The 11,667-nt window shown below is 38.7% G+C and overlaps 1 protein-coding gene across 1 annotated transcript in view; it reads right to left on the bottom strand.

Annotated features, from left to right (window-relative positions):
• PELI1 (pellino E3 ubiquitin protein ligase 1) overlaps positions 1-11,172 on the bottom strand; it is a 68,590-nt gene extending 57,418 nt beyond the window's left edge. Inside the window, exon 1 of the mRNA XM_081315357.1 lies at positions 10,786-11,172. The gene's annotated coding sequence lies outside the window, so the exon portion shown is untranslated. The remainder of the gene's footprint in view (positions 1-10,785) is intronic.
• Between the last annotated feature and the right edge of the window lie 495 nt (positions 11,173-11,667).

The raw sequence follows: 11,667 nt of genomic DNA on the forward strand, positions 1-11,667 counted from the left end.
GCAGATTGCATGTGCACAGGCACACCTACCAGCCATTAACACATAGAACATATGTACCTTTAAAGGCTAAAAAGATCAATATATGTAGTCTTTTCTTGGTCTGCTCCAAATTGTTTTGGATCTGGCTATTCCTTCCCTGAAATTTTGATATGATTTCTTCTTGGATCAGCAGGTTCCCGTTAATTGCACATAAGACATAAGTCTTTGTGACTTGCTTAGGTAGGTGAATAGTGGAGGTTGAACGAAACAAAGTCCAAGATGTAAACTACAATGTACCTAGACTGAAATTCACCAATACAGAACTAATTTATAGTCATGCTTTCAATTATTCCCACCCCCCATTCTCTTAGATAAGCAGTTGTCTTGCCTGTTCAATGAGCTTCCTTATTCTGATATACTTAGAAAATTATACATTTGGTGTTTTATTGAATATTCTGTCTTCAACTTCTTTATATAGATTCCCTTATAATTAACATTATGTCTCCAGAATAAAACTCTTGCCTTTTATATCCTTAACTCAAGTTTTTATAGCCTCATCAAGAGTCTTCTGACTGTAACACCAGTTAGAAAAAGTTCCATATACCCGTATATACTTGAGTATAAGCCGACTCGAGTATAAGCCGAGACCCCTAATTTTACCCCAAAAAACTGAAAAAAGTTATTGACTCGAGTATAAGCCGAGTATAAGTATAAGCTTGGCCCCTTCTTAGCAACATATCTATATTCTGTGCCACGACGAGCCGCTCGTTGACTCTGGCAGCATCCCGGAGCTGGCTCGGCCGCGGTTCGCAGGGTCCGCTCATCAGGCTGCCAGGCTTCCTGGCAGCACATCCCGCAGGGAAGGTCTGCTAGGGAGGCGGCAGTCAAGCGTTGTTTCCCTCCTCGTGCGCGCGTGTGTGTGTGTGTGTGTGAGACCTGCGGGAACGGCTGGTAGAGGTGGCGGCAGTCCGGCGTTTCCCCCCCTCATGCTGCTTGCAGGGCTGGCAGAGGTGGCGGCAGTCCAGCGTTGTTTCTCCCACTCGTGCGTGCGTGTGTGTGTCAGACCCACGGGAATGGCTGGTAGGGAAGCGGCATTCCGGCATTCCCCCCCTTCCTGTGTGTCGAGCCCACGGGGCTTGACACACAGAGAAACGCAAATGCCGGACTGCCGCCACCTTTACTAGCCATTCCTGCGGGTCTGCAGAGGTGGCGGCAGTCCAGTGTTGTTTCTCCCCCTCATGTGTGTGTGTCAGACCCGCAGGAATGGCTAGTAAAGGTGGCGGCAGTCCGGCATTTGCGTTTCTCTGTGTGTCAAGCCCCGTGGGCCCGACACACAGGAAGGGGGGGAATGCCGGAATGCCGCTTCCCTACCAGCCATTCCCGTGGGTCTGACACACACACGCACGCACGAGGGGGAGAAACAACGCTGGACTGCCGCCACCTCTACCAGCTCTGCAAGGCTCTGCCGCTCCCTTCTCTCAGCAGCCTGTTCCGAACGAAGGGACAGTTCTTTTTTTTTTGTTCACTGGAGTATAAGCCGAAGTGGATTTTTTCAGCCCAAAAAGTGGGCTGAAAAATTCGGCTTATACTCAAGTATATACGGTATTTTTAATTATGGTTCATTTAAACAAATTCTAAGTTTACTACATATATCTTTACTCATCATATTTTAGATATTGAAACATTTAAAAGGAATTTTTGAACTATTGATCTGGAACACAGCTTTTGAAAAATAAATTACGGTGTTTTGAACAACTTTCAACTTAACATCCATTTTGACTCTAGTGACATTTTCCAATAATTTCCCTGCGAAAATATCTTGTTGCTATTAAAACTAAAGAAATGTTTTTCCTTTAGTTTGTCCAAGGGCAAAATCAATATTTATAAATTGTTTATTTTTTATGGTATCATTTTATATACATTGAGCCAGCCTGCGACATTTCTCTGCCATGTTATTGACTATTCATTTTCATATGCACTGCAGAGTTCTGGAAACAAATTACATATTTTTTATTCTGGAATTTGATTACATTTCACATTATTGCCTTCCAAATTTATTATTTTACTTCAAGAAATTTTGTCAAGAACAAACTTTCTCTTTTGGGGGGGAGTAGAGTGACTAGTTTGATAGTCAAAAGGATTAATATCTTAACCTTAAGGATTAAATTAATCTTAAGGATTAATTTCTTGACCCCATTAAAATGGTAAGGTTTTTCATGATAACAGGTTAGACAATACAGTAATGTAACACCAAAATGTCATTCATAAAAGGTTTAGCATTGTCTTGGAGGAGAGTAATATATGAGGTCCCCCGAGGATCCATACTCATTTCAGTGTTATTTAACATCTTTATAAATGACCTAGAGAATGGAATAGAAGGCAAGGTCATCAGACTTACATATAATAATATTTTAAGGAATAAAAGCACAACTTAAAATGATCTTGACAAGGTTGCTCAATGGATAAAATACAATACTGTAGAGTGCTCAACTGTGACAAATATATGGCCCTATATCTGAATAGAAAAAAAATCAAAACCACAGATTGAAAGGACCTGACTTGGCAAGCAGTATATGTGAGAAGGATTTAAGAATTCTAGCATATCACCACCATGAACAAGCAGTGTGATGCAAGAACTAAACAAAGCTAATACAGTCTTGGGCTTCATTAACAAAACTTTTGGGTCCAGAACATGGGAGCAATAAATCTATTATATTTAATTATTATGCTCAATTTTGGATACCACACTTTATAGTATGGTGACTGTTAAAATAATGGAACAACGTGCCTAAACCAGGGGTGGACACCCCCTCATTGGAAGTTTTCAAATAAGGACAGGATATGTCAAAGTTGGTTAAGTGGGTGATTGAATCATGTTTTACAAGAGCCAGATCTACCTATCTATTCTATCATTTTAAAGGAGACTTTTTATCCTTAGAACAGTGCCTTTCAATCCAAGAATAGAATTTACATGACCTGGAAGAGATAGGTTCTTCTCCCCATTTTTCTACACTATTAAAGTTGTTTTACATTGTGTGTAAGAGATAGCCTTGCTTTCTTCCTATATTGCATAAAGAGGCAGAGGAACCCAGAACCCCACAGTGGCAATGTAAGCCATTCAATAAAACTGAACAAGTTCTGATTTGGATGTTTTCAGTATGTATAATACAAAACTGGTCCCAGAACTACTGAGTGCAAAATGCTTGCAGATACTGTCTGCCAAGAACCAATAATACAGCAAGTATGACTTGAAGAACAAAACAGACTTACTTACTGTTTCCATATGAAGTATTTTTCTAAAAAAGATCACAAATACAAGATAACTCCAAATGCTTTACAACTTTAGAGTTATCTATAGCTTTATGAAATCCTGTACATAAACTGCTACAGGTCTGATAAATGTGATTTTGAACAGTCACAGAGGTTATAAAAAGCTATTAAAACTTACAAGTTTACTGTTATCCTAAATTGCATAAATCAGGGGTCCCCAACCCCCCGGTCTGTGGACTGGGCCACGGCATGCCAGTAACCAGTCCGCATAAACAAGCAAAGCCCCATCGGTGGGATGCAGGCAGCGCACCAAACCACGTCCCCTCCAGTCCACAGAGAAACCTCTCTCCACAGAACCGGTCCCTGGTGCTCAAAAGGATGGGGACCTCTGGCATAAATGATCTCTAATATCACCATTCCCTCTCTTGTCCATGTGACACTACAGTAAATTTCTGTAGCCTAATGTCATTGAGATGCATAGCATTAGAATGCCTATTACCCCTGGTCAGAATACAGGCCAAATGATAGGCTTCAAGAAGAACAATATATTTAACAGGAAGTACTTCTTCTATACTGATTTATCAAACTGATTCTTACACTGAATTGCTACTTGTGTTTTTCATGCAGTTCATTGATTTATAAATATCAGTCTGTAAGCATTCAAATGCACACAAGTAACACAGCTGAGTGGTACCATAAACCTTCTTTCCCAAGTAGTTATTCTGATTTCTCACGTAGACTTAAACAATTAATCTCTTTTGTTTTCATGTGACCAGAGGTGTTCATTTGGACTAAAGGGATGAAACTGTGTTGAATGCATTCTCACAATAGAAAATTTGGGATTGCACAGCAAAGTGGAATTGAAAGCCAATGACAGTTCACATTTAATGCCATCTACTCTACATGCTTCTGAGGTTACTAGGCAAGGTTTAACGAAGAGAAGGGTGAGGGGTGACATGATAGCAGTGTTCCAATATTTCAGGGGCTGCCACAAAGAAGAGGGAGTCAAGCTATTCTCCAAAGCACCTGAAAGCAGGACAAGAAGCAACAGATGGAAACTAGTCAAGGAGAGAAGCAACCTAGAACTAAGGAGAAACTTCCAGACAATTAGAACAATTAACCAGTGGAACAACCTGCCTCCAGAGGTGGTGAATGCTCCAACACTGGAGGTTTTTAAGAAGAGACTGGACAGCCATTTGCCTGAAATGGTATAGGGTTTCCTGCCTGAGCAGGGGGTTGGACTAGATGACCTCGAAGGACCCTTCCAACTTATTATTATTATAACAACAGTTACCTTGATCCATGAAATACAACAGATTTCTGAAGCAGGCACTTTAATTACAAAAATTTCATCCTATATGCCAACATCTATTAGAGAAAACATACATTCTCATAAATCAGTTTAAAAGCAGAGAGGAACCAATGTTACAGCACATGATGGGAAATCAAAGATACATTTTTAGAATTAACAACATGCTCCAAGTGATATAGTACTGAAGTACAAAAGCTATGGCTTGTTTTGAAAGAAAACTGATTCTTTTTTAGTAAGCACACATATGTAACATGCCAAATGTTACTACAACTATGTGCTATTTCAACATACTTTCTCCTAGAACTTAACAAGTTTGAATACTCTTAGTTCAGTTTATATTGATATTAACTCTGAAATAATTGCAGCTTTTCATTCCATTAGTTTCACAACTGAAGATTTAAGTCAGCTGTACTGTAAATACTGCATTCAAGACAAGTTTGATAATTTGAAAATGTTATAACTGTTATTGGACCAATAACAGCTCATTCACACATGTAAATAATCTCCCAATACTGAAGATCAAACAAGAAATAGTAAATCACTTCAGAGTATTTGCCTAATCCCAACTAAGCAATCAGATTTTAATTCTGTTTGAATGTGGGAGGTGTAGACAGCAGACACGCCAACTTGCTAGCCTGCTTCACCTGTCAGCAGTAAGAAAAACTTCAAAGAGGAAAGGAGATGTATCCCAACATATGCAAATCAATTGAATATTTGTATCTTATCATACAATCAAAATTTACTGATTAGATCAACTAATCAAAAGAGCCTTGGTGGAGCAGTGGGCTGATGCCTCCTTAAGTAACACCAGCTGCCTGCAATTAGTGCAGGTTCGAGTCCCACCAGGCTCAAGGTTGACTCAGCCTTCCATCTTTCCGAGGTAGGTAAAATGAGGACCCAGATTGTTGGGGGCAATTAAGCTGACTTTGTAATAATGCCGCTTGGGGTGTGTGTGAAAGCCCTAACAAGCAGGCATATACATAGAATGAAGGCTACTGCTAAGCTTGTAAGCCGCCCTGAGTCTTCGGAGAAGGGCGGGATATAAATGGAATTAAAATAAAATAAAATAAAAAAATAAACTGAGATGCCTCATGTGTCAATGTTCGCAGCACTGACATCACGCATCTTAGACTGTATAGAAAACTTGCATGTTTTCCAACTCTTCCAATTCCAAAAATACTTGAATACTTTCAAAAACATAGAAAACTATAGAAAACTTAGAAAATCTAAAAAAATATGATCACTTAAATTATATGGATGCTAATTTCATTTTAAAGAAATTAAAATTCACCTTTTCAAAAATATATTTGTATAGGACTAAAGGTCTTGGTCCGAACACATTTTATATTGATGTTTATACCATAATCCTCAAATCAACATTAGGGATATTCACAAAATGAGTAGTATATCCATAAAAACGGCAAGAACTTTTTTATATTTCAATTACCGTACCATCACATATATGTATGCTACTGAATTATACCTTGAGATCCAGATGTTGATCACTGAGATCTAACACATCATTCTGATGTGCATGCATTCATTCAAAATAGTAGCAAATGTTTCATTTCCCTATTTAGGAAAATAGTACGCAACTTTACTATTTCCTTAATGAACACTTTTTCAGTGGTTTTTTTTTTCCATTCCCAACTTCCAAAAGCAAGAATAAAATTCATAGAACTGATCAAACAATAGCTATTACTTTAAAAATGCTTGGATTATCTGAACTGTCTAATGCAGCCTTCCCAATTTGTTTCTCCCCATATGTCTTGAAATCTTGATTTTTAGCGTTCCTTTGTCTTGGCGAGGAAAGGTATGGAAGGTAATGGAACATAGAAGGTCTTAGCTTGCATTTATCAATTTACTCAGAAAAGACAGGTGAAGTTTACTCTGTAAGTAACTCACAAATGAAGTTTACTCTGTAACTAACTCACAAATTCAGTGCATCAGTTCAGAATATATATTGTGACATGGGTATTGAGACTGAATGTAGAAGGCAACTTATCTAATAAAATATAAGATAAGAGTGAATCAAAAGAAAGTGTGTGAGCTTCTCTTATAGATATTACTTGTCAGTATTTAATGTTACTTGACACATCAATACTTTGGTGTCATTTCTGTTTAGGGAAGTATTTGTGCATTTAGAAACTGTGGCATAGGCATGTTAGAAATCAACAAGGTGAATTCCTGATGTTCCTCAAATCAGAGTAATTACTATGCTGATCACTGACCAAAATAAAGGAATGTATGTAAACATTACAGCTTCAAGTACCAGGCAACTAGTGCTATTTTTAGCGTTGAGAAACACAAATGATCTAGTGTGGGAATATATGCATTTCCAGGATAAGATGATTGGCTTCACTACGTTATGCAGTAGTGAAGCATAAGGGGCAGAAATCAAGGGCAACAGTATATATTAATTAGCTAGGCAAGCTAAAATTGTAGAATAAAGACTACCAATTAAATATATCAGGAGTCTAAATATTACTGGTAAGACATAACCTGATGTTATATATATTGGGCGTATATGACTGATTAAAGAAAATTGAGGATGCCTTCCAGTCAAGATGAACAACATGTAGATTTAATAGCAAAAATAAGGAATGACCTTTTCTGGATGCATTTTCAACTTCCCACTCTAGTCCAAAGCACTTGAACTTTCTGGTGATCTCCCATTCAACACTAACCAGGCCTGATCTTGTTTAACACTTGATTTTAAAGCAGGCCAGGTACTACTGTCTGACTGGGGCATCACTGGTTGTATAATATAATTCACCTTTTAACTCCTCAAGCAATATGAATAACTATGATAAATAGCTATGTTTATCAAAGAACAGAACAAGTTTTAAATAAAGCAATGGTAAATTCACGAATGTTGCTTTTTCTTTTCCTTATTTTGTGTGTATGGGATATTGAATCATCCAAAAGCTGCATTAAAAAAATCAATACTGAAGGCCATTTAGACATTGTTACAGCATTTTTGTGGGTCTTGTAGTCCTCCATTAAATGGACAATTTATGAAGTCAAACTAACTTTACTGAATTTTTTGGCATCTTAACTGGATACAGGACTGTAGCCTTAAAATCTTTAATAAAATGTAACTATTAACATAATATAGAAGGAGCCATGGTGGCTCAGTGGTTATAATGCAGTATTGCAGGCTAAGTATGCCCACTGCTGGGAGTTCAGTTCAGTTGGGGCTCAAGGTTGACTCTGCCTTCCATCCTTCCAAAGGGTGGTAAAATGAGGACCCAGATAGTTGGGGACAATATGTTGACTCTGAAAACCGCTTAGAGAGGGCTGTAAACATTATGAAGTACTATATAAGTCTAAGTGCTTATTGCTATTATTCAGAATTTTTAAGTAGTGAATTAAAAATATATGATCAGCATAAGCAGATGTTCTGGGTTAACATAGGGCTGTATTTATTTGCATTATAATATTGTGATAAATATGTATACTTTTGTTTAGGAAGCATCTTTAGACAAATCTGATCTATATTCTTGACAAGATATTCATCAAACCACACAGAACAGTCCTTTTGCAGATTTACTGCAAAAACAGTTTTATTATATGCATTACAAAGCTACAATAGAATCAGTATTATGATTCTTGCGCACTTTGTTTTATATGTAAATTGGGGGGAAACAACAGGAAGTGGTATTTGTTTTAGCACAGCAACTTGAATAACATTAATATCCTTTCTTGCATATTGTTAATCTAGTAATGTGTGGGATATTCTGATACGTCGTTGCTGCAAGATTTGGCATACAATCAAGCAGTCCTATGTTTACACACTTTAAAACTTTTTGGTCAATTTTATCAACTTTTTGGATGACATTTATTTATACAATTTATATGGCTATCCCACTCGGGAAATGTAACTCTACACTAACATTGGAGTTAAAACAAAACTAAGACTGATGCTCATTTTTCTTTTTGCTGGAGTAAATATTTCTGTTGATGAAATAAATTCCTGGAAATACAATCCCTATGTTATACCCAGCTTTGATCAATCAAATGGAACACATTTCCTTATTTATATAACTAGCATCCAGTACATGGATTACAAGAGAATTCTGCCTCATATGATCTACACTCTTAAATAGCCTGCTAATACTGCAACCAGTCGCAACCTCACAAAGCTTAAAATGCTAGTGATTCACAACAAATGTTCTAATTCAAACATGCTCTAATTCAAAATGCAGGCTCCAGTCTTGTTACTAGCTATTTAGGACCAACGAACCAAACATGAAAGGGAAAAGATGTAGAATTATGTTATCAGTACTAGGCTTCCAGTGATAATGAGCATTATAAGAATTTTTTATATTAAAAGGATAGGTCCTGCTAAGCAGTATCGGTGGATTCTCTATCCTTGCCTTTAACAAAAACTGTGTGTAAATACACTGTGACTAAAGATATATTCCATTTTCAGTCTGGATTGAGAAAGCAATGCTGTCATAGCAGAAAACAGAAATTTCTAACTTGTTTAAATACATTTTCTTATGGTTTTCACTGAAGACAATAAGTATTCAGAAACCTTGAAATGCCAAATTAATTGCAGAATCAAATTTACTAACAGACTGATTTCAAAAGCTGCTAATTTAACACCCAAAGAAAACATGTGTTACTTCTGCTATGAAATAACTTAACCAAAGTTATTAACTAAATAACAAGCAACAAGCAGCCTTAAAATGTCAATATTTTTTTTCATATTCTTTAGTTTAAAATATTAGGAGCTACTTAAAACCCAGGCTGCATTACTTTTACTACTACTTTTAAAATAAAACAAATGTCAGAGAAATATTTTTAGCATTGGCTTTCAAGTGAGCAGAGAAATATTAATATGAAATGAGATTACGACATCTCAAGTATCCATAAATTACAACAAGATCTTTGGAGAGAGCAAAGTCAGCCCAAACGTAAGTATACCAAATACAAAGCAAGACTTAAATACAGTGTATTCTGTGCTACTGCTTTATGTTTATGAGATGCAAACTAAAGTCAGTGAAATAGATTTCTGGCTCCTCCTTCCTTCCTGTACAAATTCAAGGTAAACATTAAGATAAACCTATTACTGCATAACACAGAGAATTCGGGAGTTTTGCTGGTAGGAAACCAAGAAAATTACTACTGTGTCACAAAGATTGCAAAAGTAACCAGCTAACTAGCAGCCAAGACAAAACAGGCTGTCTGTAAACAATACACTTCATTGGAAAGTACATGATTACATGCATCTCCTCGTGGAAATACTCTATGCTTTACAATGAATAATTGCAATACAAAATTAAGACACAATTTAGCAGTTACCGTCCTCAAAGGCATTCTTTCTTAAGTAAAAGTGTGGTCTCTTTGGAGGCTGAAATGATTTAATACTGAAAATAAAAAACCAAACAAAAAACCTCAACCTCATCTTCCATGAAAAAAGAGCAGAAAAAAACTAACAGTTACTAATATTCCCTGCAGTAATTTAGCCATTTGAAGCTAAAGGCTTTTGAGAAAATTACCTAATTAGAAAAATAGAGATTTGTTACAAACGCGTCAGATTAGGAATATTTTTTACAGAATATGATGGGCAGTGAAAATAAAAATTCTAAAACAAAGGATAAAGATCACATTATTTGAAAAATGTATTTCTTTTAATGATTAAAAAAAGGATGGTGAAAAGGTAACCGGACTACCGAAGAAATCAAGCTGCTGTTGTTATACATCAGCACAAAGGAGTCAAGATTCCTTTGTTTTACCCTCTTTTAGCATCACTTAACGTTTCGGCCTGCTCGCTCACCTCGGCAAATTAGGAAACGCATTCAGAGTTTCAAGAAGCACGTATCTTTCCGTGACCTTTCACACGCTGCTAAGGCAAAAAAAGGAAAGAGGGGAAAAAAAAAGAGGCAGATTTCCCATCCGAAAGCCTTCCCCGATCACGCTTTTCGCTAAAGGAAGATGAAGACAGGATGTGGAAATATTCACCTCCGACGCCTGAGCAATTTCCATTTTGAAGAAAGAGGACAAAGAACGTGCAAAGGCAAAACCTACACAGAAACACAACAGGAGGCTGAAAACAAACGGGGTGGTGGTGGTGGTCGTGTGGACGAGGAAGGAGAAAACGGCGGGGAGAGCGGGGGGGGGAAAGCAATTCTTCCTGCTCTAAAAATTTCCTCTCGTTCTTCCTCCCTCTCTTCCTCACCCCCCCCCTTTCCCCGGTCCAATAGATCCATTCTTACCTTGTACGGACTGAGAGCCGGGATAGTGACCCGGGATGAACTGGTGGCGTTCCTCGCTACCGCGCTCTCCTCTTCCTCCTCGGCTACACCAGGTACACGAGACACCGCCGTTGCCTCTTGCAAAACGGCGGCGGCGGCGGCGGGGAAAGGCTGCAAATCAATCACCTCCAGGACAAACAAACCTCACCCAAACGCGAGGGAGGCAGGCAGGGAGAGCGGGAGAGCAATTCTGCAGCGGAGCTTTCGGGTAATCCTGCCAGCGGCTCGCGCCAAAGAGCGGCGGCCGCCGCGCGCCTGCAAACCCTGGGAAGGGGCCGGGGCCAAGGAACCAAAGTAGCTCGCCGCCTTTGTGGCTGGGAACGAGTACGGAAGGAAGACGATTCCCCAATCCGACCAACCTCGAGTCTAGAACCAGCCCTCTGGGTGAGCGGTAGCTCCGCCACACATATACATAAAAGAGGGCGGGGATATGGTGACCTCAGAAAAAACGCACCGCCCTCTTGAAAGGAGTATGGGAAGTGTAGTTCTTCAGGCTGGGGTAGACGCGCCGCGCGTGAACGGTTCTGCGCCGGCGTGGCGGGCGCCTTTAAAAAACCCGAATGTAGCGATTAATTCGAACGAGCTAGCTTGGCTCAGGTGCAGTAAAGCAAAGGGAAAAAAGGGTTGCGAAGGCTTACTTCACAACGCGATTCAGCTACACCAGGGGTAGGCAACCTCGGCTCTTTTATGACTCATGGACTTCAACTCCCAGAATTCCTGAGCCAGCCAAGCTGGCTCAGGAATTCTGGGAGTTGAAGTCCATGAGTCATAAAAGAGCCGAGGTTGCCTACCCCTGAGCTACACAATATTAACTGTAAGGCTCACAAAAATTTTGAAGATCAT

Source organism: Vipera berus (genome assembly GCF_964194415.1).
Source record: "Vipera berus genome assembly, chromosome: 1".
Lineage (NCBI taxonomy): Eukaryota > Metazoa > Chordata > Lepidosauria > Squamata > Viperidae > Vipera > Vipera berus.